This window comes from Battus philenor, unplaced genomic scaffold (genome assembly GCF_028537555.1).
Source record: "Battus philenor isolate CCGP_79_NKW_IND1 unplaced genomic scaffold, ilBatPhil1.0.hap1 SCAF_3, whole genome shotgun sequence".
Taxonomy (NCBI): Eukaryota; Metazoa; Arthropoda; class Insecta; order Lepidoptera; family Papilionidae; genus Battus; species Battus philenor.
Window position 1 is genome coordinate 13,194,454 of NW_027181693.1, and position 26,617 is coordinate 13,221,070.

Consider the following 26,617-nt stretch of genomic DNA (forward strand, 5'->3'; position numbering starts at 1 on the left):
CTTGGCTATGGAGAGGCGTCGTTGTTGTTACGAGACTCGAAGAAATAATTTTAAAACATCAGAACAAACGTACCTCTCAATAAAGTCTGAAATATTTATTATAACAATGTTTACTCAATATTTCAATTGTACAGATTAATATAATAAATGGAAGTAACGCAAGTCAATATAAAGTTTGACGCATAAAAAATAAGGGCGTTTAAAATATATTACTTCGTTCTAATTTTCTTTAACATTAAATCTCTTTAGTTTTATTACATTAATGTTAGAAAAGAAACACATATTTCTGGTTGTACTATTCTGTAGTGACATATTTACCAATTGGTTATTTAAAGAAAAAACTGTCCAGAAAAGACAGTACTAAAAATTGGACACCCTAATGAAAGATCTCGCGGCTCGGTTAGATTGCGTCTGGGTTTCGTAACCAGCCAGTCTACGCGTGTGCAGATAGCTAATTGTGATGTAGCAAGCGCAGAAAGGCTCCATAACTGATACTTTATGGATATAGTATTGCAAATGTGTTTTTACACAAACTATGACAGATATATTTTAGCAAGTTAAGCTAAGCAATGCTAAATTGTTAGACATACAATATACATATTTATATAATGTTTATTTACACATTTAAATTCACCAGCGACATAATTATCACAATCATAAAATTACATCGTCGTTTTAGTCTAAAAAGGCTCTCTGCAAGGGATAGGCCTTCCACAAAGATATCTTTAGGGGATAAACTTTAATCGTCAAGCTTGACAGCTAGCTTGCAATCGCAGTGCAGTACTCGTATAATTGTACGCAGAGGATTCAACTATCTATCCTCTGGAATCTTGTTTGTGTGTAGTGGCAACTTATATAATGAATGCACAGAGTGTTAATTATATAAACCAGAGAGTACCCGGGTTCGATTCCTGGAACCCGCGACCTGTGTTCATAAGTCACACTTCACTGCCACTCCGCTACCACTGCTGGATAATGCAGCAATTTCGTAACAAAAATAATAATATCATAAATACGATTATTAAAATAGAAAAATGTTAAATTTATGGAATTGAAAAACATTTACAATACACTTTTTAACATATAACTGTAATTTAACATATAAATGTCTAAAATTAAGGATTAAAGATACATAAATTAAAAATTAAATCCTTAAATAATATTATCAATTATTTACCGATTATTTTGAGAGAAAAAATTGTAAAAATATCCTTTTAAATATATTTAAAAAACTACAGACGTGTTTTTACACTCACCATTAAAAGAAAATCGATTAAATATTAACACCGAGATTAACATAACCATGTTTGCAAATTCAATCGATTTTTATTTTGTCCCTTATTTTATCACGAATAATAAGTCACTACCTTGGAGTAGATGATAACAGATTCAGTTAAGAGTAATTTAGTTAACGAGTCAAAGTACCGGATACCCTCATATAATTTCGCAGTACAATTTTAAACTCTGTTACAAAGTTTGAAAGTCTATTTTAGTTTGTATATTAATCACTGGATACCCCGCCGGAACTAGCGTTTCTAGAGAATCAGAAAATGGATAATGGTTCAGTAGAATATACATACAGAAATGATGCACTTCCGACGGCCTCTAAACGAAATGTAATTTTGTAGAAATAAAAAACATACAATGCTTCAAAGCCTAGAACTAATATCGTTAATTAATTTGAATATTACCTTAAATATACTAGTCCTAGATCATTTTTATGCTATGCTCATATGCTCGAGGAACTTAATTATTATATAAAATTATTATTTTGTAATAATTGGTTCTAACAAATTTGAAAGACTGGAGCAATAATTTTAAGAAAGAGCGTAGATATATATTACGCCTTTATGAAATCATATTCATCATTTTTATATTCTTTTTATATCGATTTCACGTCTTCCGACGAGTTTGAACAACATGTCAACCCTTTTGATGTATGCCTTGCGATGTGCTGCCGGTACGTGGACTCTAATCCAGAACTTATAAGACAACATGCTAAAATTCTAAGTTATACCTTTTGGAACAAGCGTATATTGATTATCCACACAGTGTATAGGACATATGGCTACTGAGGCCTCAAAGTTTTGGAGCCGAGAGAGATCAACAAACGCAGCGCATGACGTCCACGCACAAGGTGATGGTAGATGCTAGTAATTCCAACAGACGTTGGAAATCTGTGGAGGAGTTCTGTGTCCAAAAGGAGATAGAGTACGGCTGATAACTATAAATATAATATGTTATTTATAGCTTGTAAATCAATTCCAAATATTTTATCTTTGTATGTTTATTTTATGATGTTTGTTTTTAAAAAATTGCGAACTTCACACAAGATCACTATTTAGCAGTTGATTACATGTTCGCCGGAGGCTTCGCACACAATCGAGTTTCACAACGTGGTTCACCAGTTATTGTTGACGTTCACAATAACTGGCAACTGTAACTGTCAACGATTCCGTATCAAAGCGGTTAACCGGACCATTTGCTTTCTTTTGTCAATGGATTTGTAACGTCACCAAATTTTCGGCATTCTAGTCTCTAATGCTTGTGTTTTAAGGACGCTGGGACATTTTGGTATTTATGCTAATTTTCACAAGTACCAAAAGAGACACGCGTTGAAATTCTATGACAGGGCGTGTAGCGTGGGACTTTCGATAATGGATCGCTAACTGAATTTATATTGTATCAATTTGTATTCACAATAGTAACTTAAAAATTTGGGAGCAAAAACATGATAGATTCATCGCTCTAATATAATGTAAATTTATTTAATACGCTATTTCTTTTGGTATATGCTTACATTATTTAATCGAAGAGAATTTTTTATGATCAGCAAATGTACATACTATGTAAAACTACAAAACCGTATTTTCATTTTATAAATCTATTCTTTCGCAATATTAGAGCCAATACTCTTCTATGTAACCTGTTTTATATGAACTGATAATTATTATACCTTACTAATTTCTATTACAAAGTGCTACGGACCCTTATGATGATATGAATTTTAAGTCCTCTGAACATGGAAGTTATTTAATAATATATTACAAATATCTACAAATCTGATTTTTTATTAAACTTTGTCATAAAAAACCTGATATATTTTAATAAAGTAAACCATTTTTTCTCTAGCTTCCATAGCACATTGAAATATTGGAGGAAATTCTCTTTTCGTAAAATCTGTCTTATTCGTTGTCTATATTTGCTACTTGATCCATTAAATCATAAATAATAAGAAAGGTGTGTTCACATTAAACGATTGAAGTAACCCTTTATAAAATTGTACGATAAAATTCTACATTATTCGTCATTGAAGAAGATCCTGTATACAGGATGTTTAGAATAAAAAAATTGTAAGGTTAAATATAATTTAAATGTAGAATTTAGAAAGTAACTTTTAAAAGTACACAAGGTAATCCATTCTGCGGAAAAAGGTTGAGGTGGAGAAGTTAATGACCGATGTCATTCGTTTCAATAAACTCATATTTATTAAGAATAGATTCAAAAAAATTTTATATTTATCAACAAACGTGGGCTCTGGCTGTTTCGTAAGCAAGATTTCTAAGCTCTGAATATTTGTTTAAAGATGTAATTAAAATATATTTTACGAAGGTCCATTACTAAAATATAAATACTTAGTATATGTTTTTAAACTATTGAATAAACCATTAAAATAGCAGCAGACAGCCTTTGAATAATAATCAAATTATCAAGGTACTCCAGAAATTTCGCTTACAAACGATTGAAAACTAAAAAATATTCGCCTTACGACTTCATCAGACGTAATTATCATGAAATGATATTTTAATAGTTACTAACATTAATATTTACTGTTAGGAAATCGCTATCAAATACCTTTCATAACTACAAGTGTTAAGGAATGTTCTGACAGTTATAATATTGATAACGTTTTACTGGGCAAGAGTGCTCGAATTTGTCTATTATTGCAAAACATAGCCAGAGATTAAACGGTTTTAATACATAGTATTGTAGCTTCTACATGTTAAAATTTATTAGTTTATTAATAAATATTATTATCCACTAAGTATCATTTATAGTTATTGCGTCATAAGGATGCCAGAAGAGCCTGATTTGATTAGAAACTAGCACAAAATTGCTTTAACATCTTAAAGAGTTCCAAACACGCCCTGATCTAAGAAGAACCCACGTCAAAGTCAGTCAGGTTATTTTTGTATTCACTTTTACCAATATCATTAATCTAGCAGAGAAATGCTTTCATATGAAATGGTTTTAACGAGTTTTTGATAAAAAGAAACCTTTTAAATTTAATACATGAGAATTCAAAGATTATACACGAAAGTTTATTACGAAATTGTACACAAATGTCGACAAAATAGTAACGAATATGAAGCCTTGACAGAGGTATAACAAGTCTATATATAATTATCGAAATATATAGAATCGAACCTTATGTACATCACTATTTTTTTAATATTTATTGACATTCAAGAAGACATAAATGTAATGTCCTAATATTTCTTGTTTTTTGTCCTAAAATATTAAGATATCTTTCTTGAAAGACTAATCCTGACGACAAATTAGAAAATGATAAGACATTTTTGAATAAAACTCTTTATTTCAGTAATATAAAAAACGTTTGATAAAATATTGTGAAAAATTTAATACGACATAACGTATTAAAATAAATTATGTTAATTAACCACGCACTTTATATTTTTACATTCAAACATGATTTTCTAGACAGACGAAGAAACTATTAATTATGGTTGAACAAAAAATTATAAAATTAGCTGATTAGAATCATTTCACAATTTGATGTCAACGATCTATAAACTATTATATATCCTGTTTTTGACACTCAAACTAGAGGCAAGTATTATTTATCCTTAAACTGTATCGCTAAAGAACATCCGGTGGTTAGATTTTATACTAATCGATAATATTCTATTTATTTTTGTTTTTAATTGAGATTGTTTTTAAACTGAGACTGTGATGGGCAAATGTTTTAAATTAACATTTAATCATTAACTATTATTTATTTGAGCTTGTGTCTACACTTTTCAACTCAGAGTTCTTTTTATTCAATGTGAAGGCTTAAAAATTAACTTATTATTTTCTTTTCTGAATCATCAACTATTATATTACATTATCTCAAACTAGCTGTCGATAGACTGTAACTCCAGAAGTGTTTGGCCCGGCGTTCCATTCATAAATAATTATGTTATAATAAAATATTTTTCATTATTTTACGTGAATAATTATAAAGTATATATGAGTATTGTAGTATTAATAATAGATTTAGGTAATGCTACGTGGCTGGGATAAACATACTCAAGGATTTACTTTCGGGGCCTTGGATTGAGGCTTTATAACTATTTGTTTCGCCACAATGTGTATAAAACAAGTAGTTGGATAGACATAGTTTTAATTTTTTATCCTGTACATGTTACAAAATCGCTCAATATATAAAAAAAACAACATAATAATGACACTGGCTTGCTTAAAAAATTACAAAGTTTTAAATGTGCGTATTTTTTAATAAATTATACTTGCTTAATATAATATTCTCTAACATGTATGCTAATTTCAGAACGTCTGTGACTACCAATTGAATATTATTTTTAATATTATTAAACAATTTTTTTGTAAGCTACTAATTGAGGAGTGATTTTATTATCTGTGCGACAAGGCGCCACAGCTTATATGAGAATTTAAAATCTAATGAAGCTAATAATAAAAAATTAGTATACGATTGCGTAGTTATGGCCTTTTGCATATAAAGTCGAATAGTATACAGAAACATTGGTTTCGGTAGAAACTTGTTTGATATCGCAATACGATAGATTTTTTAATGGTTTTTTAATTGACACTATAAGTAATGTATAACGGTCTAATATTTAACATCAAGCACCAGTCTAAATAAGTTTATATAATGTTCAGAATATGTAATTTCAATAAAGGTCGATAGAATATTTTTTAATGTTTTGTATTTTTACTTTTTTTTTCGAATAAAACGTTATTAACTACAAAAAAGTGAAAAAAAAAAAACTATTGTTACACTGCATATTATATAACTTTTTAAAAAATGGCACACCATGGGAACATACCATTCCCTAGGTAAGTTTCGAGAGCTATTTAAATGTTTATTGAAATTACAAAATTTTACGTCACTAAAATATTATAATTATCCTGTAGAGTTCAGCTCAACTGTTCTTTTTAGATCTAAGGCATTTATTATCCAAACTAAAACTAGTGATTCGACCTGACGTCAATAAGAGATGTCTTTTGTATATTTAAAAAGATTTTTTTTTTAATTTGAATTAATAAAACTAAATATAATTTAGTAATGGTTCGTTACTGATTGTACCAAATTTAAATTCATTTGGATGAACATAAATATACCTCTACGTATACTATTCGAACTTGATTACGATGTCTCCCACATAAATTGTTCAAATTAAGAATTAACCATTTTGGAGAAGCGATGCTGACCAATCAGGGGTCACCCTGAGACAGAACTAGAATTTTTATTAGGTATTCGCAAGTTGGAATTTCTGCCTACTTTAAACAACAACGGGTTGTACGTATGCAACTCGCGCATACAAAAGATATCAACGCGCGTCGTCCAACATACATTGGTAAAAATAGCATATGCTAATTATTTATTGATTTGTAGAACTACATACAATATTAAAAATTTTAAAATTATTTATATTAGCATATACAAAATATACTAAATATATTATAAAATTCATGTATAATTTATTTATATAGAAATATATTTACAAAATTTAATTAAGAACAAAGAAATAAAAATTTCATTTTTGTACATATCGTCGATAAATAGTGCACAAAGTTTTATGAAGTATAACAATTTTAGTGCAATTATTTGCACGCCTAAATCCGCATACATTTTCTTATTCACACACGCATCGGTGTCTCCGAAGGCACACGAACGCTATAAAATTCTGTTAGATTGCAACATTTTTACAACTCTCGACGTTTCCGCATATCGAGACCGCAATTGTGTAATCATCAATTACGCGACGTCCGATTAAAAATAAGCTAAAACACTCACCGCTTGCAAAAAACTCTGGTGAGGTGAAAGTTGGTTCCTGAATGGAGCTATTAGCAAGCGTCGAATGTCACTATTATATTGCTGGCACAAAACACTGAAAATGCACTGCTGACATAAAAGAAAACACGGAGTTCGATTTTTGAAATTGAAGGTTCGGTGGATTTGAAAGGCGCGCGGTAGTGAAACGCGCGCGGCGACGGCGGACGGGCGCGCGAGGCGGCTGGCGGCGAGAGACTGCGCGAGCGGCTTCCACTACCCAGGCCCGAAATACTAATCACCTTGCTATCGAGAATGGATTTTGTCCCAAACTTAAAGATATAGCGATATATCCAAAACCACCTAAACATGAAAATATATCACTATCACCAATCAATGATGCTATATTGAAATCATAATTGACATATATATATTAATTCCTTTAGCGTGTGTGTTTTACATAATAAGACCGTAATTGATTGCTCTACATTTTCAACTCAAAGATATTTATGAAACATTAAAAATTACCAAAGTCATATTAGGTATACTCAGGTATAATATACTATAGTACCCGTCAAAAGTAGTTGAAAATTATAAAACAAAAATACTTACGTCACATTGCGAATCATTTCACATCCTATGACTTGAACCACACACCAAGGTAAAATACGCGCCCAAATGACGTTTCTCATTTCTAATAGGAACAAACTAAGGTCAAAAATTGGTCACATTTGTGACCTACCTGCCAGTAATCTTCGATTTTGAAACGGAGCAAGGAAATGGGTCACTGTCAGACTTTGTTCCGGATTCTTTGACGTATTATTTTAAGTAAATATGATAATGTTATATTTATATAAATAAAAATAAATCATCTTAAATATTGTTAATCACAAAATTCAAAAACGTTTCAATCAAATCAGCTACATTCTTTTCATTTCTTTATCGTGGTTAATTGCGCGGATTAAAAAAACTAAACTTTTCTTTTACAAACCACAGAGTAAACAAAAACATTTGTTCCTAACTGTCAAACATTTGATGCCAGCTTTGAAATCAATTTCTTTTTACAGATATATGTTTATTATTAAGTCTTGAAATCGATAAATAAAATAATCATTATGATATGCATTTTAGTTATGATTTTTTTCTATTGACAGACACCGTTCAATACCTCCGTAGACATTTGGATAAAATGTTGATATGGAAGAATTATATCAAATCATAGCGAAATGAACTGAGCATGCGATCCGTAAAGAATTTTGATAACAAAGAACTGTTATTAGATAATAAACTACGTATACATAAAATAATCCTGAAACCGACAGAATTTATGGAGCAAAACTGTGTAGAAGTGCCAGGAACCTACAACCTTAAATATCAAATAAACTGGTTTATTACTAACACAAAGAACCACGGAAAAACTAAACATAACTGTTAAGGAAGTGCTAAAATAGCAGAGAATATATATAACAAGTGAGTGTAAAATCACCCGAAAAACTTAGCGTACCGCAATAGTAACTAACTGTTATATTAAATGACGGTAATTTCACGATATATAAAAAACTCGTTGACAGATATGAGAGATCTCCTGCAGAGGAGCACATTAAACGTGATAATATCCTTTATCAGGAACAAATCTGATCATATTCTAAGACTGATTGCAGACATCCAATAACTTTTGATACAACTAAGTCAGTAGGAGCCACTAGTTTTTATTATATCTATGTGTGTGTATGTGTTTGTCTGTATATAACCTTTAGTAGGTTAAATAATAACAATAATTCAGTCTCACGCTAAGTCGACGCCCACGTTCCTAAGGTGGGGACAATTAGTGTCGAATACAAGCACACGCATATTAATGTGTAAACAATCAACGAAGCAAATTTGCAGATGGGTAGTGAAATCGCAACTTTACAGTTATTTACGTATATACACATAAATATCTCTAGAAAAACAGCTTGATATCGAAAAACATTTGTATGACAACAGTCACACGTGAAGAATTTTAGTTATTCTGGACACGTCATGCGAAAATCTTCTAATTGTTTACAAAAGGTCATCTAAAGAGGATTCAGAAATCACAAAAAACCCCAAGGATAGCGATCCAAGTCTTTGCTAAGTTTTAATTTGGTCATGATGATAGATTTTTAAACTGTAATTGTTATTACATTAGTAATTAAAGTTCTAATTTTAAAATAGATTTATTGTAGTTTTATATTTGATTTCATTTTAAATAGAATTTAAATTATAACTGTGGTTGGTATTTGTTATTTTTCGAGTGATAAGTTATGTTCATAGTCATAGATATAGTGTCGTCCTTTCAGCCCATCATGGACGCCCACTGCACGGTATAAGCCTCCCCTGCAGATATCTATGAGAGGCTAAACGATAATCGCTACGTTTGGCAGGCGGGTTGGCGATCGCAGTGTGGTATTATGGTACGCAGAGGATGCTGCTTCTCATTCTCTGGAAAATTGTACGTGAGCAGTGGCAATCATATATAATTAATGCAGAAAGTGTGAATTGTATAATAAATTGTATCCCGAGAATCGAACTCGCAACATACAATCGCAAGTGTCAATCATCGATCACTGGGCTATCAGTGCTCCATGTTATAAGTATATACATACACACACATTTATATATACATACATATATATGTATATAAATATATATACATATATATATACATATATAAATATATATATGTACATGTGTGTGTGTGTGTGTGTGTAAAATAACTTTATTTCATCTGTGAACTCTTTGGACGCAGAAGAATGCCACTCATTATTATATTTAAATAGCGCAAACAAATGCATAATAAATGATACCGTTTCCATTACGCCACCGAATTCAATGTAATGTCATATTTGCGTTAATTACGTGTTACTAAGCAAGTAATAACTGTTATTGTTATTTAACGATTGTTAATAATTTATGTCAATGTTCCGTTAACTAAAGATAATTAATAGTTAATGGAAAGAATTGCATTAAAACCTACAAATATTTTTCGAAAAGTTAATGTAATAAAAAGATTATGTATAATGTCTTAAAAAAAATATGATAAATGATAAATAGTTTAAATATAACATAATATTAATACTTAAACATAACGACTGAAGAATTTATACTCAATTACCAATATTTTTATAAGATAGCAATAAAATAATAAAAATATAAAATTAAAAAAGCTATTAACGAGAATGCCGTTATAGTACGCTATTAATTACAGCAGCTATCGCATAACGTAATATTCACTTTTTATATTTTTAAATAGTTAAATATATTGTCAGTAATGTTTAACATGGTATTGGTAACGATTTTCGTAAATTTTTAAAGTGATTTGACCCGAAAAAATGTTATATTTTTAATCAAATAAATTATTGAACACTCATCATTCAAGAGCATTAGTATTTTTTTCAGTTTTGTGAGTTCATTAGCAACAATATCCTGTGTATCTCGTATCTCGTAAAATAGTTTTTATGGGTATTTATTTATAAACACACATTTAGTACATAAACATAACGGCTATTTTAGTACCGAAGGCTGTCTCTACCAGTTTAGGCTGTGCATAGATTACTTGATCTAGGTAGAAAAAAGTATAAAGAAGTATGCTACAGAAGAGAGCTATTGTCATCGCGATTGTTTCAGCCTACAGATGCCCACTGCAAGAAATAAACCTCCCTCAAATATATCTATGAAGGGATATACCATAATCACCAAACTTGGCAAGTGGGTTGGCGATCACGGTGAAGTATTATGGTACGTAGAGAGAGTAGAGTAGTGGCGATCATATATTTTTAATACACAAAGTATTAATTAAATAAGACTGTATCCCGGTAATCGAACCAGAAAACTAATATCGCAAGTCTAAGTCCTTTATCGCTGAGCTGCAACTATTTAAAAGAGAGCTAGAAAGAGAGAACTATACTGGACTCTAATATAAATACAATATACACAAAAATAATGCGATACATAATCTTCCAGTAAGTTATTTAAAAAAATTCAGTTATTTTAACGATTTTGACAACTTGTCAAGCAACATCAATCGAACCTTTGCTTTGAATGCGCAACGATGTAGTCTACGAAGGATTGTCAAGTATGGCAATTTATAATATCTGTAATTTCTTTATTTTTACATAATAGAACGTATAAAATGCTAAAACATAAAAGAATGTGCTGTGTTCGTCATTCATATATGATATATAAATACGATGTACAACGATATTATTTTTTTGTAATTATTAGAATTCATTTTAGGATGCTGCCTTTTTTGTAAGGAAGATTTTTGATGGGTACTGGACATAAGCCTTCTTTATAGATATCCAATATGACCGATTGGAAGCAAGCTTCAAGAGTCCTCTGTCGATCTTAATGGCGTCCCTGCGTAAGATAGACATCCATTACTTGTGGACGTCCATCGCTGCGCTCGCTGATTCATGCTCTCAACTCCAGAATCAAATAAAGATAATCAGAATAAGTATTCAAGTAAGGCATAGGCTTAGGCTTTAGGGTCCCAGTAACTCGGGGTTCGTCCCTCTGGCAAAGCTGATCTAACTTGGTCTTTCTACTCATTAAGATTAGTATAACTTATTTTCATATATTTGTCAAATAGATAAAAATAGGAAACAAGATTGAATTAATTAAGATAATCAAAAATAATAATAATTCAACATTTGTTTTGTTAAGTGCGAAACACAGGAAGGCTTGACCAATTTAAATATTTTCTTTCGTATCATCTGTTGACAAGAGTTAGGCAAAAAAAATAAAAATTAAAAACAGTGAGAAAAATCTTTTAACAACACTTTTCTTCTCACATGAAACTACAGATAAAAATATACAATAACACCCCAACTGTAAATTTGGCATGCGATTGTACGAAAAGAAAATTTATTTCTGTAAATAAGCATTATTTATTATGAAGACATAATAAAATGCTATATATCTATTTTTTCTATTTGTCTACGACTAGCCATTGCCTCCACAATATGAATTCTATCGGTACAACTTGTGTTAAATGTACATGACGTTAGTGATAATATGGAGTCTGTGGGCGGCTTAATCAATAAGATCGTGTCACCTCACCGTGTGGCATTGGCCTAGATGCAGCGGATTCGATATTTGGTTACATCGTACTGGTGACGAACCTGCGTATCTCTGCACGCATCTGTAATTATGTTTTGTTATTTTTTTTTCACCTCATTCTTGTGACGTCATCGACGTAATGTTTCGAGAGAATTCGCTAATAGTCAAACCGTCATAACTTATCTGATGGAAAACGATGTTACCTATAACTTAATCTGGCTTTGTTGAATATCCGAATGTGACTTAAAGTGAATTAAGTATTTACTTTAATAGCAAGAGTATTTTTGAAAAGTGTAATTTAAGGATGGCCAAATATAAGATTTTGTTTATGAAAATCAACAATTTTCTAAATGTTTCTTAATGAATATTACAAAAAAAAGAAAATAGAACAACGATTAATTCCTTCTTTCCAGAAGAAGAAAACGTGTCTCAATTTTTACATGTATTTCCCGCGTCTAACTGAATGTTGTTAATATGGGTTTAACTTAATTTGTCATCTCTATAATATGGTATTTCTATATAGATTCAAAGTCTACAAGGTCGATAGCGGAAAAATGTAATTTCCTTGATTTATGAATATAAACCTTATTTACACTGCTACAAGAATTATATTACGCAAAAACATTTCGACGGAGATCCAAGTGACACGTCATTATTTTTTTTTTAAATGGGTTTTACCTGAACCCTGTGACAGGATGCTTTTAATGACGTGTTCAATTACGTATCTGACTTAATCACAAGGACTTAAGCATTTTTTGTATTTTGAATGGAATAGATCGTTTCGGAGAAAACTGAAAATAAATTGGGAATACCCCATAAAAGCACTACAGATAGCCCGCAAATTTTTTGAATGAAAATTTCTTTTTTTGATTTCATTATCATTTATTAGCAAACTCACAATCGCTCAGCGAACTATGATAAGGGCTATCCAGTATAAGAGCTTTCAAATTATAATTCAATTTCAATTAAAAATATATGTATTAAAGTAGTCATTTACGTGCACTTATGAATCGACGATTACTTTAACGCAATAAGTAGAAAGCTTCCATCACCTCGAAACACTGATCTGTTGACAAAAGCCGTCCAAAAAATAAAAAGTTGCTCTTTTAAATGAAATTTAACATTTTTTTAAGGCGTTACCTTGCGGAAGTCCATCCTAAGTAAGAAAAGGATTTTTATATTTAGGATATTTAGGATTTTTATATCTAGCCACTTTCGCATATGCAGTGGTAGTCATGCAAGATAAATGCGCATGCGGCAAACAATGCGAATTACACAACTGCCAACGTTAAACCACTCAACACGTGTTTCACCCCTCCACGGGGAATCTTCAAGAGTTATGTTACACCGATTAGTGCCAAACTCACTTGTTTAACGGTGGCAGTTGTGTAATTCGCGTTGTTTCCCGCATATGCATTTATCAGCGGGCTGGCGGGCGGTGCACTTTGTTCCATGACTACCACTGCATGTGCAGAAGTGGCTAAATATTGGTCCTTTTCTTACATATATATTCTTGTTATTGGAATGCAGGTTTGTCCTATAACATATTGGATAACGTAATCTTTAAAGTAATTTAATATTTGAACGTAGACTAAAACATTGAGAAAATTCATGAACCATTTACTTTTAAGCAATGACTACTTATCTTCACCGTATGTCTTCATAATCACTATCATCATATTAGCCAATAGTCGCCCATTATAAGACAATGACCATCAATAGATCGCCACGGTGACCGATTTTGCGATGCCCGTATCCCGAAATCAATACTATGTCTTCGGTTAACCTAGTGGGGGTCTCTCCATGCCACTTCTACTGGCTCGTGGTCGCTAATTCCGAACTATTCGACTTCAACGGTCACCTTTTACACAAGCGATTTGCTTCGCCCACTTCTACTTCAAACGAACTTCTTCTGAAGATTTCTACATTTTTGATTCGATCTCGCAGCGACGCACTTAGCATAGCTTATTCCTTTGCTCGATGGGTGACCTTAGACGTCCTTTTAAAACACATCGTTTACAACGAAATAAATATATTGTAAAATATGTTTAGTTGATAGTTATTTTTAAAATATAAAATCTTGTTTTGAATTCAAGGTTAATAAGTCTTAATTTTCTAAAATGGATAGAGCTACATTTAAGCTTACAGATCTACTGAAATGATAACTTCTAACGCATTCTTCGCTACAAGCAACAATTGCTATAATGTACCGGACGTTTTGAGACGTGTTTAATTTTTGAGAACCACAAATGTGAGAAGTCCCTTTTAAGGCTGTTAATGCGAGTTCGTCGAACCGAAACTAAGATATAATTTTCCTTCTACGTCTGTCTGACATCATACACACCTCTAAAGGACACGTGTGAATATTTTAATCACAAATTATACAATTACTATAAACAGGGTTTGTGCATCTCAAGCTGCACTTTTGGTTCTAGGACACAGTTGAACAGAGTAAAAAATCAGTGAAATCAACCATAGATATTAGAACTTTTCTTTACATATCATAAAATTTATAACTTTTTGTGTTAAATTGTGTACGGATTTATATTTGATTAATTTTCAAAAAAAAAAATCCTGAGTTTAAATTCTTAGATCAGGTCGCTTTTGGAACAATCGTATCTTTATTTTAAAGAATGCTTAGCTTATAGTTTTTTGAATAAACGTCTAATCATATACTGGATTGGTACATTTTAGAGATTGCATTACAATATGAAAATAGTATTATTTTACAAAGAGAATCAGAACAAGTTAGTCGATCTCCAGTATATTACATATTATTTCTTTTATAGCCAGTTTATTATTATTTTTTATAATATATGTTTATACATATAAATATATTTCAGATCGGAGATAAGGTATCGTTAAAATTCCTTAAAGGATAAGAGGGCTTAACCGAACTCCAATAACGCAGGACACCGTTGACTAAAAACCATTTTGCGGTTGACCACAAGGGTAACACCGAAGCGATGAGTCATTATTATCGTTAATAAACTGATCTTCTGTACGGTTTCACACTTTTCTGTTACAAAACCGATTCCTGATATGTGGTAAGTGGTTGAAAGTATGTGTAAAATTATATTCTCATGGGCAGGAAAACTGAAATATTAAGACTAATAATATATTGTCTATAAAATAATTTAACTTTAAAACTAACTCAAAGATTTTAGGATGTTATGGTGATGAAGGGTATTGAGCAGAACAGAGCAGCGTATAGAATACAAAAGGCCGCCTGGTATAGGTTAGTAGCATAGAACGTCAACCCAAGAGCTAGACATATAACCTTTTCAAGGTACGATGGCGCTAAATGCTGGCCACTTCTAAACAATCATTGCAATCTATGAAGGAGACTTATGTCCAGCAAGGAATGTCTGACGGTTGAAATGATGATGATATTGAGGTATCATGTTACCAAGGGACAGATACTGATTAAGTGTTCTTTTAATGAAACTTTTCATTAATAAATACGAAAAAAGATTAAAAAGCACTGTGTTAGAGTAGTATGACATTCGTTCATTTTTTATAACTAGTTCACTAAATAATTGTGTAATAGTTTTTAGTAGGGAAACCTGTATTAAAATATATGTACATCTCAGACCTATAAAAGCTTAAAAAAAAGTTTCCGCATTTATTTGAACTTAGCAGTTAACCGTAAAGATTTTTTTCATATATGTCACGTTTTATGCAAATAATAAATATTCTTTTATGTTGTTAAAACATAACACAGTTTATTTATCATGTGTAAAAACATAATCGTTTTTCTTATTAGCATATAAAATACAAAAAAAATATCATGGTACAGGTTTTTAACGGCAAGTAATGTAACAATGCGTAATTAAAATATGGTTCAGTCGATAAATATATCAAATTTGTATGCAAACGTTTCAATTACAGGAAAATATTCCAGAATTGCACGAGCGAGATAATAAAAATATGAAATATTGGCAATTTATAATGCTTCCATATGACAACGAGTTAATATATTGCCGTAAACAAAGTGCATTCAAAAACCTATTACTCTCAACACGGTATCGAAATGAATCTTCAATTTGTTTAAAAACAAACGAACATAAATCGATTACGCAATTCATTCCATTACAAATAAACGCTCCCGCCTTTCTGGATGTAGATAAGAACAGAAATTAAAATTGTTTATCAATTATTTTAATTTATTATCTTTGACAATGTACCGTTGTTTTACTATCTGGCTGGTTAATCTTCAAAATAAAATATTTTTATACAACTTTTAAAGTAAGTAACTTGTATTTTAACTGTACGTAGTGTAAAAACTGTCCTTTTAGAATATGGTAATAGTTTTATATTGTCTAATACACTTCTGAAGATTGTGTTTTAAAAAGCCTTGACAGCACGCGTTTTACAAGTATTAAAGTACAATTGACACTAAATGAAAATGTTCATTTTAAATTATCGAATTACAATGTGTAGAATTCTATAATTTAAAAAATAGCAATAGCTAAACATATAAAAAAATGGAAATAATTTTAAGCGTTGTTAAAGTTCACGAAGTGAATTAAAATTCATATGGTTTTAAAATAACACGTTAAAATTTCGTGTGAAGCATTCTTTATTTTTTAAATTTGGAATGCCGGAGGCGCCGAGCTCGTAATGTCAAAATATAAATCAATGGGAAAGCAAATACATCGTCCGGGTGTACTTCCGCGACTCATCTGTCTTCCTCTGATACTTGATATTCAAGGGCTGCCAATTTTATATTAATTTTTAATTTACAGCTACAACATATTATTTTTAAATTAATTTTATTTTTTGTAACTATTTTTTAAAGTGCGTATTGTATTTATATTTATGAATGCTGTAAATTAGTAGCAATGCGTTAAACAATCTGTATATTCGCATTTTAAATGTCAGAAAGGTTTAATTTTAAAATAAGAAGTAATAAATTTTTAATCTTAAATCACCAGATCACCGAACGTTTACAAGTTTTTTCTATTTTTATTTGTCAATGGAAATACCCTTCAAAAACTAAACAAGTAAAAAAAAATGTCGATTCATATATAACGGTTTGAAATAACAGTAAAGTTTAAAATTAATAAGAATTGCTACGTAAACTAATAAATGTGAACTTATTTAAGTAGTACGTGACTCAGACGTCGGACTATTTGTTTATACATCCAAAACCAATTTGAGCACGAATAAATTATCAATTCGACGTATTTGTATAGTAATGGTCTTTAACGGGCGTTGTATGTCTGTTTCGCTGAGTCTTAAAATGTTTGGATATGTTCAATATGTCGCTTTTTATATACAAGTCATCAACCTTACTAATTGGAGCTGTTTTAGTGTCAACATAAACAGCGAATACATCACTTACCTTCGGTTTGCTGATGATGTATGGCTAAAACCATGGTTGGCCTGAGTAAAATGCTCGATGACCTCAATAGAGCCTCAAGACAATAAGGCCTTAAAATATATGTGGTTTAAACCAAGTTCTTTTTTAAACCTTTATTTGTTTAAAAGATATTTCTTAAACGTATATTATTGTTCTTAATCTATTTTTTATTCTGCTGATACCGATCGTTTCCCTGAGTAATTAATGTATAAAAAAATTACTGATGTCGATGTCAAATATTTGTTCGAAATAAAATTTATTTGCTTCACATATGGTTAATTACATATCTTATTGACATGAAGATGAGTGTAGCCGGTGTTCGGATACTAAATATTTTAAATCTGTGAAGAAGAGGCCAAATAAACTTGATGTAGGCATGGTGACGTAGGAAGATTTGTAGGCTATACATAGTAATATTTTGTTAATTTATTTATGTAATTATCTAATAACGTTCATTTTCACATAGTAATCTCTCGTGAACGCAGGAGAAGGATGCCTGAAAAGCCCAATGCAAAAGAAACTAAAAATACTCGTGTTCCTTTCAACGTCTTTAAACATAAAGATACTGGTTAAAACACACACTGGTCTTAGAACAGTGCGCAACAAACTCATAAGGTCAAAAATGACTTATGACTCTTAACATTGTTATAAGTTTTTTACAAGTTTTAGTTAAATAATATTTTAAAATTTATAACTGTTTCTAGATTGTATTTATTTTGTTTGATAACATTCTTGGGCAGAAAATACATAACTTTGTTGTTTATAAAATGTTTTGACAACCCTCCTGAGTGAACCAGAACAAATTACAAACAAATTCGTAGAATTTTAAACGTTTATTAATAAGATACCATGAGTAATAATTAAAATATTTATTAATTAATTATTACAATTGTTTTCTACCAATTTACTATTAGGTTATATGTTTTAATGTTTTACCTAGTGTTATGTTAGTAAATAAGAAAAACCGTAGTAATGACAAAGCATATCGATTAATGACTATAAATGTATTTAAATTTCTTTCAGTTTATTTATTTACTTCTGTAATTAGAAATTGATGTGATTAAAATTAAGGTACACTCTCTAATGCTATTTGAGCTAAATTGGTAGAAGAAGCTGTCATAGAAAATCATCATAACCTTGAATGAAAATGTTATATTAAAAAATGTAGTTATCCACTGGTTTATATGCCGCGAGTTAGTGGTTAAAAGAATGACTTTCATATATGTTGCAGAGTTGGAAGCAAAATCGCGTACGTTACATGGGAAATTTAATATTAACATGACTAAATGACGGCATATAAAAACGTCGAGAGGTAATCAGTTAAATCTTAGATACAGATAACAGCAACCTCAGCAATTATGAATTATTTTCACTGTAAGCGCTGATTTAGCTGGCCTGAATGTACTTGATTTACTATACTTAGGATATTTACTCTATCGTACGTGAGGCAGTTTAGGAGCTGGTAATCTGGGTTCTCTACAGTAACTGGAACATAAAAAAAGAATAATATTGCAGTATCTGTACAGCAAACTTTAATGTTAGAACTCTTTTATCAGACATCAGAAAAAAAGAGTTAATGAATATTATTATGTTAATAAAATGGGACATTAACAAAACACATCAATAAAAGAATACACATATTTTATCATATTTCATTCAACTAGAACGAATGGAAGAAAAGAGTAGGATTCTTAATTGAAAAATATTAAAAAGTGATACAATAAATGTCATAAGTTTGTCGGACCGCCTGGTGTTATTAGAGTTACAAAGGAAAGGTTTAGGAAAGGCCACGGCAAAGATGTAAATGCTACTTGTATAATTTAAAATCACTTTTTTACTTGCAATGTCATTGGTAGAAATAATTTAAATTTTCAAATTAATATAATACTGATTTTATCAAAGGGAATACCTAATATAAAAGAAAATTCCATAACGGTATCTTTAGTAATATTAATTATAAAACGTAAAGTATAAGTTGTAATTAGAAATAAATGCTATTTTTATTCAATTTTATTTGTAATTTACGTGTGTCAATTGTGTTGCAAGTACATACATAAGTGCGTACGTGCATCCTATAGTACGAAAGCTCTCTAAGAGAAAAAATCGTTAATAATATCTAAACATAATGTTACATTTGGGGGGGGGGGGGTATGCCTAGAAATGGGTGGTTATTAGCTGAAAAGAAGAAAAAGAATACTTCATATTCAATATATGTTTAAATAAAAAATTAGTGATATACACAGGGAATTACACTTACTAGAACCTGTTGTACTTTTCTATAGGCGACATAAAACTAGCAACTCGTTTGTAGGCAACTGTTTATAGTATTATAATACACTCCCGTGTGATACCACTGAACTATGTAACAAATTTGAGAAATTCAATAGATAAATCATTAATAGATAAATATTTATAAAAACGTCCCATTTTGGTATTACAGATTTGTACGTGTACAATAAAGCTAATAATAAATTGCTCTACTATTGTATTGAGAATATGTATGAAAGTGCCCACATTAGAAATAGAGTTTGTCGTGAGTTGTATCTATTTTTTAATGCTCCCTATTTTTGGGCACCTCTTATGCTTTTCTGTTATGTGTAATCAGGAATTTATTTAATATATTTTTCACTGCTCTTTTTTTTATTTTCACGCTCCTTTTTTGTCTTTCTTAAGATCTTCCATTCATTAGTTTGTTTTCATTCTCATTCTTTTCTTTTCCTTGCCATAATTTATTTATTAATTTCCTCACATCGCTTCTGTTTTTTTGACTTCCCTACAGAATTATGAAACAAATTAAAAAAATATTTTATTTAACAATTTTTATGTTTATTTAATTTTTATCTTGTCTCCATTATTTTACTATCATACGTAGCTCTAAGTTCAAAGACGCTATTATAGTTGAGCTCAATTAGATTGTATTTCCTATCAAATGAATGTCACTGTAAATAATTTCCTTTCCTTCGTGTATGAAAGAATGAGTGTAAATGTTTCTGATGGCTGAAGAATTCGTTAAAACTTATAGTATTGTTAAAAATGTGAGCAGGATAGAAGACCAAGATAAGCTTCGAGAATCAATAAATCTGCACTGAAATCGCGTAGATCTAGGGAAATTAAATGTTTTATTATAAATAACTCACGACTTTTATAATAAGAAATTAGTAGGAATAAATACATAGTAGACCGCTGGATATTTTTAAAGCATCGGTATATTTTTAACTGGAAAATAAACGACACGGACGTCTTTTGAAACTGATAAGAGTAAGCAAGCGTGTACTTTGTGTTTATTTTCCGTAAGTTATGCAAAAGGAGGACATTATTGTATGCTTAACGGTGCATTGTTCACCGGTTAATGGACGAGACAAATAAGTTTTTTTGGCGGCATAACGTAGGAGGCGTATTTTTGCAAAGCTCATGAATCTTTACATTTGCAGACCCTTTCGCTCTTATTACATTGTGACACGGATTGAATTTAAATGTTTTGTGGTAGCACATATCTTTGTTCAGGTCTGTTTGTTTTTTTATATGGAAATACAGTATTTGGTTACACGTTACGCAGTATATTGGGAGTCTTCGTGATATTATTTGGTGTTCCCTTTTTGAAGCCCGAATCGTTGAAGGTGACATAAGAGTTGTCCTTGACAACTTGAATTGGTGTCATGTAATAATGTCCGTGGACATTTTGATACACAAATTTCATGAATCAGTTATTTTGCCTTAAATTTACTAGAAAAGTTGATTGTAATTTGATGGAAGCCATCTCAAAGTCTGCAAGCTAAAATGTTAGTCGACCGACCATATTCTTCTGTCAGCAAACGAAGATGAAAAAGGAAAGTCTTAGGAGACGTGTTTTGACTGAAAACCTTAGTAAAATCGTCTACAGATGTTGGAAAATAGCTGTCAAAATTGAATAAGAAAAGTGGAAGATCCTACACGATGTTTTTTTTTAAATTATGAAGTTCTTATTTAATCTAAATCAAACAAATCAAAGAAAATAAAAGTTAAAACTATTCGTTGAATACATGTTATGCTTTGTTATATGTACTCTTGTTTTTAAAATTTTAAACTCCTCATTTTTCACGCTAGAAAATATATACTTAATTGGATAATAGTCAAAACAAGTATACAATGGGCGATCTTATCACACGAGGCAATTTCATCCAGACAAATCATAGTATGGGAAACAGTAAAGTGATTAATAACGGGTAGTTAACGTGTACAAAACATACATTTATACAAAAATACACACATATACACACATATGTAAAAAGCATACCTTGATATGTATGTTAAATCTTGCCATAGATATTAGGCAAGAAAAGTAAGGGTAATTTAACCGTCTGTCTCTTCATACCAGGGCAGGCTATTTTAATAATTTTATTTATAATGAAGGTTTTGCGTTGGTAGTCTATATTAAAATGGTATTTCAGTATTCATTATTCAGTGTCAGGTCTTTGTTATTAATAATCAGTGAAGCGATAGAACAAGGTAATCGACTACTAGCGCCATCTATGAACACCGCCCGAAGGTATGGAGTTCCAGTATTTGTAATGTTTACAAGCGTACACACAAACACCTAGGTAAATTAAACATAATAATTAGAGCATAGTAATATTTTAAGATTTTGAAATATAAATAAAATTTTGTCAAAATTACATATCTGTAATAACCTTTGTTATAGAATTAAAGAAAAGTGTTATCCACTTTTAGTTATGGAAGAGTGAAGTCTATTTATACAGGAACTAATTCTAAAAAGGGTGTTCAAGTGACAAGTAATTGTAAGCAAACACTCTGTAATGTTAAATAAAAGTTAATATTTTTATTAAAGCGTATCCCATCAACAACTTAATAATGCCAAAGAATATATTATACTTTATTACCTTTTAATAAAATTAAGTCACGCCGACTAACGGATTTTCCATCAAAAAACAAAACACGCGAGACGATCCAAAAATAACAAATCGTCGGACATTATTCAATTTGAATTTCGAACTGCCGCCACCAATCAGGATTAATTACGGCACGTCGTACCTCACCGACGAGTCCCGTAACGGTTAAGTCGGTCAAAAAGGAATTGTGTCAAAACCACCCGCGGCTCGAAATACGATCCCGGGCTACTACTCGTAAATACCGCGTTCCCGGTAATATAACAGTACTCAAAAAACATTCTCAATTAAAATTCAACTTTAATCACCCTTTTTAAAGTCAATTTTCAACTACAGCCTTATTTTATATAGTTGTAACTAACGTTAAAAGTTATGATCCCTTTGAGTATGTTCCGCTTTAAAATTTGTTGTAATTATGATAATAAAATTAAATGCTTTAATAAATTTGTTTAATTATACATTTTAATCACTATTAAAGTTACAAACATGACGAGTGCGTGTCTTTGTCGAATAAATATGAGTAAATTTAGTTCATTCAAGAAAAAAAAGCTTTACTCAGAGACTACTGGCTTACTGGTAGTAAATAATAAGTATGCAATACGTATAATTGTAAATACCCCATTATAGTATATAAACGAGAGAAATAATAAAGAACAATAATTATAGAATCATACTTTCTTCTAAGATTCTGAACTGTATTTCTTATCTGAAATTTTTTTATTCATCAGTAAACACATATTAGTTTTCGCTTTATTTCATTATCAATCAAAACTTTGTTTCTAACTAAGTCTTTAACCCTGTAAAAATATTTCTAGAAGATATCATGAATAAAATTATTATAAAAAAATCACTACACTCCGAGTCGTTATATTGTGGTATTTGTAATATACATACCTAGACAATTTATGCATGGTTGCATCCTGTAACAGCATTGGAAACGCGGTGAGCCCACTAGATTTTTTCATCGAGTTTTGCGAACGCAACCAAATCTTTTTGGGTTTCTTGAAACCATATTCCACCAAATTTTTCTACGATTTGAGAGTATAAATAAAAGTCCAATGTTAAATTGAATTTAATTTAAGCCAAATATCTTGACATCAATTTTCTCACTAAGTCTTCCTCCAGTTCCTTACAATATTCTACTCCCGATATAATGTGTAGGAAGCTCTAGTTCTAGCTAGTTCCAGAGCTAATAGAACTAGGATGGCATTCAGCATTCATGTGAGAAAAAAAAGAGTAAGAAAAAGACCAATATTTAGCCACTTCCGCACATACAGTGGTAGTCGTGCAAATAACTCCTGAAGATGATCCGTGAAGGGGTGAAACACGTGTTGAGTTATTTGACGGTGGCAGTTGTGTGATTCGCATTGTTTGCCGCATACGCATTTATGAGCGGGCTGACCGGCGGTGCACTTTGCTGCACGACTAACACTGCATGTGCGGAAGTAGCTAAATATTGGACTTTTTCTTACTTAGGGTGGACTTCCGCAAGGTAACGCCTGATTCCATTAAATAAAAAGGAGTGTCGACGACAGTGATAATTTTATCAATGATATGTTCTATTTTGTGTCTTCCGATAAACAGAACCGTATAACCAGGTGAACGACCTAATCGTATGCTTCCATATAAAAAAATCATGTACAGTTGATATTAAGAGATAAAAACTATGGCAGATTGACAAATAGTATGCAATGTTTTGTTATCACTATTACTACTAATGTATCAATAAATCTTACAAGTATTTTACGATCTTGAACTAACTTAACCTAGTTTAAAGTTTATTGTTGCCGTATGTGTAAATTGCGTGTTTTGTTTATGTCTGAAAATGTATTTATTTTGATAGCAGTGTTCCTAACGGAAATTTTATGCTTCTTTAATAAAGATGAGATTAAGCACCGATTGTTTTGTTCATAGGATGGGTGTCTTCCTCGTATAGAGTCAGAGAGATATCTTTCGACTCTACCCTAGACTCTTCTCTGTGACTCTTTAAAAGAACATTTTTTAAACGAATTGGTATATAATATAGTCTTATTTAAGGTAATTATTAATTATCTAATTATGTTAAACATAAACTTGAAAATAATAAAGAAAAGTAGATATTTTATTATTTCGTAGACATTTTTATCTATTTATAATTCCGAGAAATAGAACAATACCATGTTCTGTTAGCAACTTCCTGCTACAAGCAATAAACATAATAATAAAAAAAAATAAGTTAAAAGGCTTATTTATACTAGTAATCGTTAATTTTATTAAATGTAACAGCTATTTTAAACATCTTTTTTTATCGTAAATGCCTTGACTAAAAATCAAAAATAAAATTTTGTGTTATTAAGACATATTACGTATTCGTCTAAATCGTAATTGGTCAATCATTAAAAAGTCACTATTAAAATAAAAAAAAAACACTTTTTATTGATTTTATAGATTTAAAATATTATTAAGACAACAATTAATTTCAAATGATCAAGATTAAAAATGCAGTCATGGCAATATAAAATACGAATTAACTTTAAATATGACTTATGAGCTTCCCGGCAATCCTCATTAGTATTTTTTCCATATACGACAAATCAAAAACTATAACACAGTATTACACCTTCAGTGGCAGAAACGAAGGCTTCTATAATATCCAACTGGATGTCTTAAAAGAGATATATTTATTTCCTCCTCCTTGCGTCTTATCTCACACTTCTGAGAATCGTGACCCTTGATTGTTTGCGACACAGAAAATTATGACATCTGTGCCAGTCTTCAGCGATGTGTATTCCTTCAGTTACTGTGATATGGATTAAATAAATAATGTTTACAGTTATGATAGTTTTACAATAATAATTTGAAACGTGCACACTCATCGTCATAGTGTAAGCTGGAGAAGGTTCACAGCTGGACATAGGTCTCTCCTACAGATTTCCAATAATACCTGTTGAAAGCGGCTTGCTTCCGACGACCTTAGCAAGGACTTTCGACTCTAAAATCGCAAGGCCACTGCCGCCATCTGTTCTGCGCGCTATGTGGTGTAATGCAGTTACGGGTTCTGTTCGTTCATATACAGAATCCTCATTCCTGATTTGAATCATTTCCACACAAACAAACATAAAATGCAAACAGTAGAAATAGAATTGAAAAACTGAAGTAAGTCACCAGTATTCTGATAATCTTTGCATGTAATAAATTTACATAATTAATTTATCAAACACGAGACACTATCTATCAATCGCTAAATATGTTTGGAATTAAAAGTAATTAACATATAAAAATGGACATTAACCATCTCATGTTGATTTAATGTACTTAGAAACAAATCAAATACCTCAACTCGTCTCCTCTTAAAGCGGTTTCTATCTTCGGATGTACGACCTAAAATGCACGGCTTATTAACCTAGATTACTCCTTATTAGGTAATACTAGATACAATCTTGTTGAAGCTTACAACCGATCCCAGTTTAAGGCAACAGAAACTTAATAGATGTAATGTCAATTAACAACATTAAAGAAAGTACATCTGTTTATATTTCAGATGTTTGAAATAATGTATATTTTAGATTAATATTGTTTTATAATACTGCAAAGAGGAATTATAATATAAATTTAAAAGCTTGCTGTGTGTACATCAATATTACATCTGTAAATACTGACTGCACGAATATTTTCATCTATCTTAATCCCAATTCAAAGAATACTTGTTAAAAAAAAAACTTAAAAATAATTTTTAGACAATTTTTAATTTGGCTTCTGGGTGTATCGTATGGCACATCGTATCGAGTTGACTATGTTATGTGTACTATAGTCTTACAAACCAAAATACAAATAAATATGATTATATATAGTACCTACTTCCATATTTACATTAATTTTTCTTTTTTTCTTATCAGACAATAGCCATGTACTAAATCAGAAATCTTTTCTAATCTATTCTAAGTTTAAATCGTCAATTTTCATTCATAATGAGAGAAGACCGCCAATTGTATTTAGTTATGTATTCTTATTGTATTAACATATATCAAAAATGTAAAAAATAACATATATCCAATTTAAAAATAAAAGAAATCGTAGACGTAGACTTACTTAATTTTTTGCTCAATACTGCTATAATATGTAAAGCTACGTTACTATTTAGATTCTCCTGTTCGTTCTGACCGACTTAGAATGACATTTTTTCTTAACAAAGTCATTGACTCTTATTGTAAGAGTAAAAATCATTTTATTCAATACCTTTCACTTAAGATATCTATAGTCTCATTTGATTTT

General features: G+C 30.7%; 1 protein-coding gene across 3 annotated transcripts in view; it reads right to left on the reverse strand.

Moving 5' to 3' along the window:
- The window catches only part of exp (expansion), a 179,451-nt gene that overhangs the window by 123,744 nt on the left and 29,090 nt on the right, over positions 1 to 26,617 (reverse strand). Inside the window, exon 1 of one of the 3 annotated variants that reach the window (XM_068770238.1) lies at positions 7,061 to 7,302. The exons of the other annotated variants lie outside the window; for them this stretch is intronic. The gene's annotated coding sequence lies outside the window, so the exon portion shown is untranslated. Of the gene's footprint in view, positions 1 to 7,060; positions 7,303 to 26,617 lie in introns of those variants that run through there. 3 annotated transcript variants of the gene reach the window in all.